The following is a 7,958-nucleotide window of genomic DNA, read 5'->3' as shown; positions in this document are numbered from 1 at the left end:
ACAAACAACTTTACTTGCAGGTCGAGGGAGTTGCTATGGGGTCACCATTGGGCCCTCTCTTCGCAAATTTTTTTATGGCACATTTAGAAGAAGAGTTTTTAAACAACTGTCCTGAATCCTTTAAACCCCTTTACTATAGGAGATATGTGGATGATACTTTTGCCCTATTTAAACATTCGTGGCAATGTCAATCTTTTCTAGACTACGTTAACTCTAGACATCCCAACATTAGATTTACTATTGAGCAGGAGACTGAGAATACACTAGCTTTTTTAGACGTAAAAATCACCCGCTTTGACCATAATTTTAGTACATCAGTTTTTAGAAAAAGTACTTATACAGGCCTTGGAGGTAACTTTTATAGTTCGTGTTTCTTTTCTTTTAAAATTAATGCCATAACGACTCTGGTTTTTAGAGCCCTCCGTTATACATCTAGCTGGGCAAATTTCCACTCCGAAATTGAATTTTTACTGGAATATTTTACCAAAAATTCATATCCAAAAAGACTTTTTTATAACATAGTTAACAAGATTGTAGCACGTAACTTTACTGATTCTATTGTGAAATGTGATGTTCCTAAATTGACTATGTACGCTACGATACCATATACGCACTCTGACTTTCTTAGATCCAAAGTCAAACAAATCATTGAAAAAGAGTTTGGATTTCTAAAACTCAATTTAATACCTATGAATCCACTAAAGATTGGCGGCTTTTTTAATTATAAGGACAAGCTACAGACCTTTATGAAGTCCAATATTATTTACAAATTTGAATGCCCAAGATGTCTTGGTAGTTATGTTGGCTCATCAAAGAGAATGTTGCAGGTCCGTTATTATAGCCACTTAGGTTTGAGCTACAGAACTGGCTCACGAATAACTAATCCCGAATATTCTAGTATTAGAAATCATGCCATTAAATGCAAGGTTAATATAGATAAAAAACATTTTTCCATCCTGGGAACTACCAAACAATCGGCTTACTTAACGACCCTTGAGTCTTTATTTATTAAACGTCGTGCACTTCTTTTAAACTCCAACGTGTCTTCTTCTCCTCTGCACTTGGCCTAAGTGTACTCTGGGCATGCGTGAGCTTGTGGTCTCACTTCGTCTTTCCCTTTCTATTGATCAGGTAGACTTGGAAAAAAAAAAAATCTCCTTTCTTTTTACTTTTTATGTATGTTGTAATTTTAAAGAATTTAACTGCCGTTTTTTAATTTAGCTTTTATTTTAAATTAGAGAATTAATGTGTATTTTTCAATTTTACAGACTGATGATGTGTTTAAGTAACACGAAACGTTTCTTAATAAATATGCAACTGTTTCGTTGACTGTCGTCTTCTTTGGACTCCTGCTTGTTGTTATATATATATATATATATATATATATATATATATATATATATATATATATATATATATATATATATATATATATATATATATATATATATATATATAAAGACAAAATCCACGAAGGAAAGAGAAACGATGGAGTGCTGCAAGGCCTTACAACATATAGTCTTTTACCTAGCAACACTCTTTTGTTTCTCTTTCCCTCGTGGATTTTGTCTTTATTTATATATATTCATCATGTTCCATATTTTCGTGATTTAGTTATATACACACTATATATATATATATATATATATATATATATATATATATATATATATATATATATATATATATATATATATATATATATATATATTTCTGACTCACATCGAGATCGAACCCCAGTCTCCCAAATGAAAGGCCAGGACGCTCGCTACCAATTGACCAAATCAGGCCATTAAAGAATTTGGAACCTTAGTAATTCTGTATATATATATATATATATATATATATATATATATATATATATATATATATATATATACATATACATACATACATACATACATACATATATATATATATATATATATATATATATATATATATATATATATATATATATATATATATGATTATTATATAAATTATATATATATGTGTGTGTGTATTTACATATGGTATGTGTGTAAAAATTAGTGTTTGCATGTATGTATATATTCAAAATGTCTTTGCGCGTAAGATTCTTTAGACACACTTTCATCAAGAAAGAAAAGGAATTCGTATACAAAAGGAAAAGTACCCTTTCTTCACTACAGAGAATTTATGAGGAAATAAATTTCCAGAACCATATTGCAATTACAGGCCCATGTTTTTTCAAGCCATTTTTTATTTCTTACTAAGAGAAAGATATTGTCAACGGACAAATTGTCGTTTAAGGTTACTTAAACGTGATGCCAATGGTGAGGGTATTCAGCATTGCAAATTTCATTAATTTGTCTCCAGTATCTCAAGAAATCATGCTCAGCCAAGGAAACTGTTTGAAGATACTTCTTTGATTTTTTTCAATATGTCTACATAAAAGGAACTATGAATGTTCACACAAGATTAATGCCCCTTTTAATAGACTACCTAGATCCCTGAATCAGAAATTTTACGAACTCATAAACAAAACGTTAAAAAAACAAAACTGACTTAAAGGCAAAACAAAGAACACAAAACAACAACAACAAATCCCCAACCCATATAAAAGAGAAGAGTGAAGACATTAATACAATGCACCAACCAACAACCTTCACTTGTAAACACGACACAGACGTCGAAACTGAAGGAGAGAGAAGTCATAGCATGATTATCATATAAAGTGTGTGTTTACGAGGTGCTTACAGCGAGCAAAGCTGCTTGGGGAGTGCTTAAGCAGTGTTTCATGTCTGCAGGAGCCGCGGCCCATTGTATATCACTCGCGGGAATCCTCGATCGTCGAGCGTTGCCGAGATGAATCGGCTTATGGATTCAATAGCCTGTCGCTCTTATTCAGGTCACTTCTGTGTGTCATTTATTAAGATTTCAAGATGCTCCGCGCAGTATTCAAGTGATTCAGCGGGCGATATCAAACGGACGTAAGATGTAAGGTGACAGAGCACGTCTCGTGGAAATGTGCGTGTAGAACCCGTAGAGTGTCACCACTCGCTCGTCTCTCGAGGAATTCGTGCTATGTGGGAATCCGGCAGACATTCCAAGCGGGCTTCGCGCTAATCCTCTATCAGAGGAGAAGTAAAGACTATACGTACACTGCTCAAGATTGGCATCTAAGCTCTTCTTTTAATGTCCCTCCGAGATGCTACATGTTATGTGATACTAAGCGTTATTAGCTATAAGCATGTCCCAAGCTGACATGCGAAAGCCGTGGCGAAGACCTTTTTACAAGGGCCCTTGATGTTTTCGGATGCCAATGCCGCGTATTCACCACACCACCGGACCGACGTTTTAAACGCTTTCCTACCCGACAAAGAACACGGCGAACGACAAAAAACAACTCTTTACCTAAGGCGAAAACAACTTCTCATTGCAGCGCGCAACAAATGAGACGGGACTCATTCTTCCGTTCGAGTCGCGCGCGCGCGCCTTTCAAAAAAAAAAAAAAAAACTCAACGGGGAATCAATTTGAACAGGAAAGAAGAGAAAAACTCGAATTGGAAAAGGCTTCTTCGTTTCAATGAGACCGTCTCCACCATCCGTCGAATAAGGGTTTGTTGGGGGAGGGCAAGGGAGGGATTAAAAAAGGGGAGGGGGATGATGGGGAGCTGAATAAGCAATAGATGGTAAAATAGAGTGGGGAGGGGTGTAGGGGCGGGTGGGTGGAACAGGGAGATTCGGTCGGTTACAACAAGAAAAGATCGGCAATTCTGCTCTACACCAATTGTATACTGAGCGTCAGGGGAGGGAAGATTATTTGAAAAGGATAGGAAAGGGAGGAGGGAGGAAGAAGGGAGGCGAGAATGGGGAGGAAGAGGTAAAAAAGGGTTACGATTAAAGTAAGTGGCGAAAAAAGAAAGATCAACTACGTAACAACCGAGCCATCAAGACAATCATAAAAAAATCTGAAAAAGGAAATGCAAATGAAATCCCTTACAAAGGGGCAACAGACGAATGCCGCCAAGTACAAATGATTCGGAAATACAGAGACGAAGAGAGTATATAAGGTCAATAAAAAGAGGCTGAAAAAGAAGTTTACACAGAGCAGAAACAAGAAATGGTGGTGAGAGGGGTGATAAGTCGAGTGGATAAAGAATACTGTAGAAGAGGAGAGAGAGAGAGAGAGAGAGAGAGAGAGAGAGAGAGAGAGAGAGAGAGAATATTCAACCTGGCTTTCCCTCTCGCCATTCCAAAGAATCATTCCTGAAAGCACTGTTCAGCAAACGCCATCTTCTTCTTTTGGAATGTCTGACAGGCGACGATCCTGATGGAGATTCAATCACTCCCTGTGTATGTGGCCAATGTCTTGGGTAACGGGGTGGTGTCTTTTCCCTTCACCTTTCGGCGGTGTCTCGGAGTTAGCCGATGAGAGAGAGAGAGAGAGAGAGAGAGAGAGAGAGAGAGAGAGAGAGAGAGAATATAGAATATTCGAGGAATGATTTCGCCCCGCTGGGAATGAGATTTTTCTTGTTTGGTAAAGTACTATTACTCATATCTGTTTCTCTCTCTCTCTCTCTCTCTCTCTCTCTCTCTCTCTCTCTCTCTCTTTCATCCTAGCTACAACCAACAACAGCCAACTAACAAGCAGGTACATAATTCATTATTTATGCCAAGGGTCACATATCGTTCCTTACTCGTCACGGGAAGAGAGAGAGAGAGAGAGAGAGAGAGAGAGAGAGAGAGAGAGAGAGAGAGAGAGAGAGAGAGAGAGAGAGGAACTGGTAAGTGGGTGAGAAGCGGAAGTGAAATCATTATGGGATACCTGAAGGCAGGATGCATTGCCCGGAAATGACATCTGAGGTTGCAATGCATTTCACAGCAATACATTTCACAGTGACCACGGCAGAAGCTTCCGGGGCAAAAATGGATCAACGAAAAATGGGAGCGGCGATTTTCTCATGTATCTATTTTAATTAACTCCCCAGTTTTTCAAGTATGTCATCGTGAATTAAGGCATCATAGTTATATATATATATATATATATATATATATATATATATATATATATATATATATATATGTGTGTGTGTGTGTGTGTGTGTGTGTACATAAACTGGAATTGTCATAACAAAGCACCAACGAATTTCAGCTTCAACAAGGGTCATGACCAGAGATACGATCTTGAAAACAGATGTTGCCAAATTTCATGGAAGTTTAGTTTTATACATAAGTGTGAATAATGGAAAGCCTTTCTTCATAACATAACGACGTATTATAGGGGATAAAGTACTTGAAAGATAAGCACTGATATGGACGGCTATACAGATGTATACACGGAGTGTATGGTTACATTCATCTTTAGACAAAAATACACGCACATGCAATGCATTCATGAGCATGCGCTAATTAATACGAAATAGGCATAATCACCCCATAATTTGCAATAACCTATAATGAAAATCAATCCAAATTTATATAAACTTTGATGCGAGTAACACTGCCGATGGAAAACCTGGAATAAACATTTATATATAAAGAAAGAAACAGAAATGATTTTACCTCCCCATCAAAACACATCCATGTGTATTCCTACATGTGCACATTTATGTAAACAACTATTTAAAATTTACAATAGTTTTCATATATATATATGTGTGTGTGTGTGTATTACAATGCAAAAGCCTATATATATATATATATATATATATATATATATATATATATATATATATATATATATATATATATATATATATATATATATATATATATATATATATATATATATATATATATATATATATATATATATATATATATATATAAACTAAGCTGGCATTGCCCTCTTCGTGTTCATCTTTATTGGGTAAGCCCAGAAGACATGTAAAGCTAGACTTAAAAAGATATAAGAGAATTAAAATCTGACACTGGAACACATCCAGCAAGATTCAAATAATCCTTTTATACCGTCGGAAAATCTCTTAAACCTTTACACAGCAGCTCTGTCTAAGACTAGAATATTTAGACGCTAAATAAATGTACTACAGTATATACATAACTTAAAAAGGTCCTCTCTTTTGCAACGGCTTCAAGAAGAAGTGAAGAATGAAATCGTGTTCCATCCGAGATCAAATACACCTAAATATCATGTAGTCTAAGACCGGCAAAATATAAGAAAGCAGGTATAAATTATGGGTCGCTGTAGCGTAGAAGAAGAAGAAGAAGGAAGAATTGCCACATCAAATACAATATCAGAGAGGTGAGGGATTATAAACGTTCCGGTGAACAAAGGTAGACAAAACGACCTTATGACAAGCAAACTGTTGTGTATACAGTATGGCTGGTCAAAGATTTGAGACGTTCAATGGTCTTTTCTCCTTTCAGACTATTACCTAAGTTCGTAAAATAAATAAATAAATAAATAAATAAAACGATCTTTCCACAGCCTCAGACTTGACGCTTTCATTAAGTATTTCTTTTTTTTTATTCAGTACTCTTACTAGTTAAGATGAAATAAATTGATAAGGAAAATGACATGTGATAAAACTTGGATTTACGTTTAACTATTATATTAAAAGGAATACATAATAATAATTCTGCAATAAGAACAAAGTAGCAAATAATGTTTAAGTGACTTCTACGCATGAATTTTGTAGTCCAGAGTCACTGGACAGCTCAGTGGAAGACATCTTTGGCTTTTATTCAAGGTTACACCTGGAACTTTAAATTGTAACTTCGTTTGAAGATCATTCGAAACTTATTTCAAATTCCGATTAATTATTTGCAGTAATGAAAAGTAAGAAATATACCACGGCGCCATCTAGTGTAACGTTACAAGGTTAGAAATTTATACATCAAAAGCATGAGCTTGATATCTAAAGAGGATTGTGACTCAGGAAGAGGGGAGAATGTGGCATAAAGCGAAAGGAGACCACAAAATATACGGTAAAGAGGAAGAGGACGTAACAATAACAACACGCAGAAAGACGACGACATACGAGACACTGCAGGAAAAGATGACACGAAGGAAGATTTCACAAAATAACAAAATCACGCAGAGCAAAAATGAGTCAAGATATGAGATCTCGAAAGATGATTCACAGAGACGTATGAACGACGGATGACTACAGCTTAGGGGGTTTCCAGACCCTGCTTTGGACAGAGGGGGGTTGGTTCCCAAGAGATGCGAGTCAGAAAGGAGAGAGAGAGAGATAGAGAGAGAGAGAGAGAGAGAGAGAGAGAGAGGGAGGGAGAGTTAAGGGGAAGGAAGGGGCGAGCACACACACAGGTTACTTCAGTCTCGTCGATCGATTGAGGGTTGTTCCTCTCGCCCATACTTTGATATTTACGAATGTGCAGAGGAGGATGAGGAAGAGGGAAGGGAGGGAGAGGAGAGGGGCGGACGTAGATGGGAGGGGAGGGGGAATGATGAAATGGGGATGATGAATGGGTAAGGGAGAAGAGGCCCGATATAGCGTCGAACATCGGGAAACAAAGACTTATATATAGATTATCTGGTTCTTTATAGAGACTTGCCAATCACTACGGGGTATTTTTGGACGCGAATAACCTCCTGGGGTGTCACAGACATCATCGTCAAGCGCCCCTTCCCTCCACCCTCCCACGCCCCTACGCCCACCCCACCGTCATCCGAACACGCTGAAATGTTCCCTGAGATACAGGAACGCAGCAGATGATGCCATGGGTCTGCACTAAGTGTGTTCCAGAAATAATGCTCTTTATAACAAAAGGAGTCAGTCACAGATGACGCTAAGGGGAATAGGCCTAACCTCCCCAAGCGCACAATCTCTCTGAATATCCGTTACTTCCTCGACGGTGATGTATGTCTGACACCGCGCCTTCTGCAGCAGCACGCTTTTTCGAAAAAGACGATGGTCGTGACTGCCTGCTCGAATAAAACTGGTTTTTGCCACCTGCATGATTTTTTTGTTGGGGGGGGGGGGCGGCGGTGGTAAAGTTCAACTACT

Source organism: Macrobrachium rosenbergii, chromosome 11 (assembly GCF_040412425.1).
Source record: "Macrobrachium rosenbergii isolate ZJJX-2024 chromosome 11, ASM4041242v1, whole genome shotgun sequence".
Taxonomy (NCBI): domain Eukaryota; kingdom Metazoa; phylum Arthropoda; class Malacostraca; order Decapoda; family Palaemonidae; genus Macrobrachium; species Macrobrachium rosenbergii.
The sequence above is the reverse complement of the archived record's forward strand: the minus strand, read 5'-3'. Positions refer to the sequence as shown.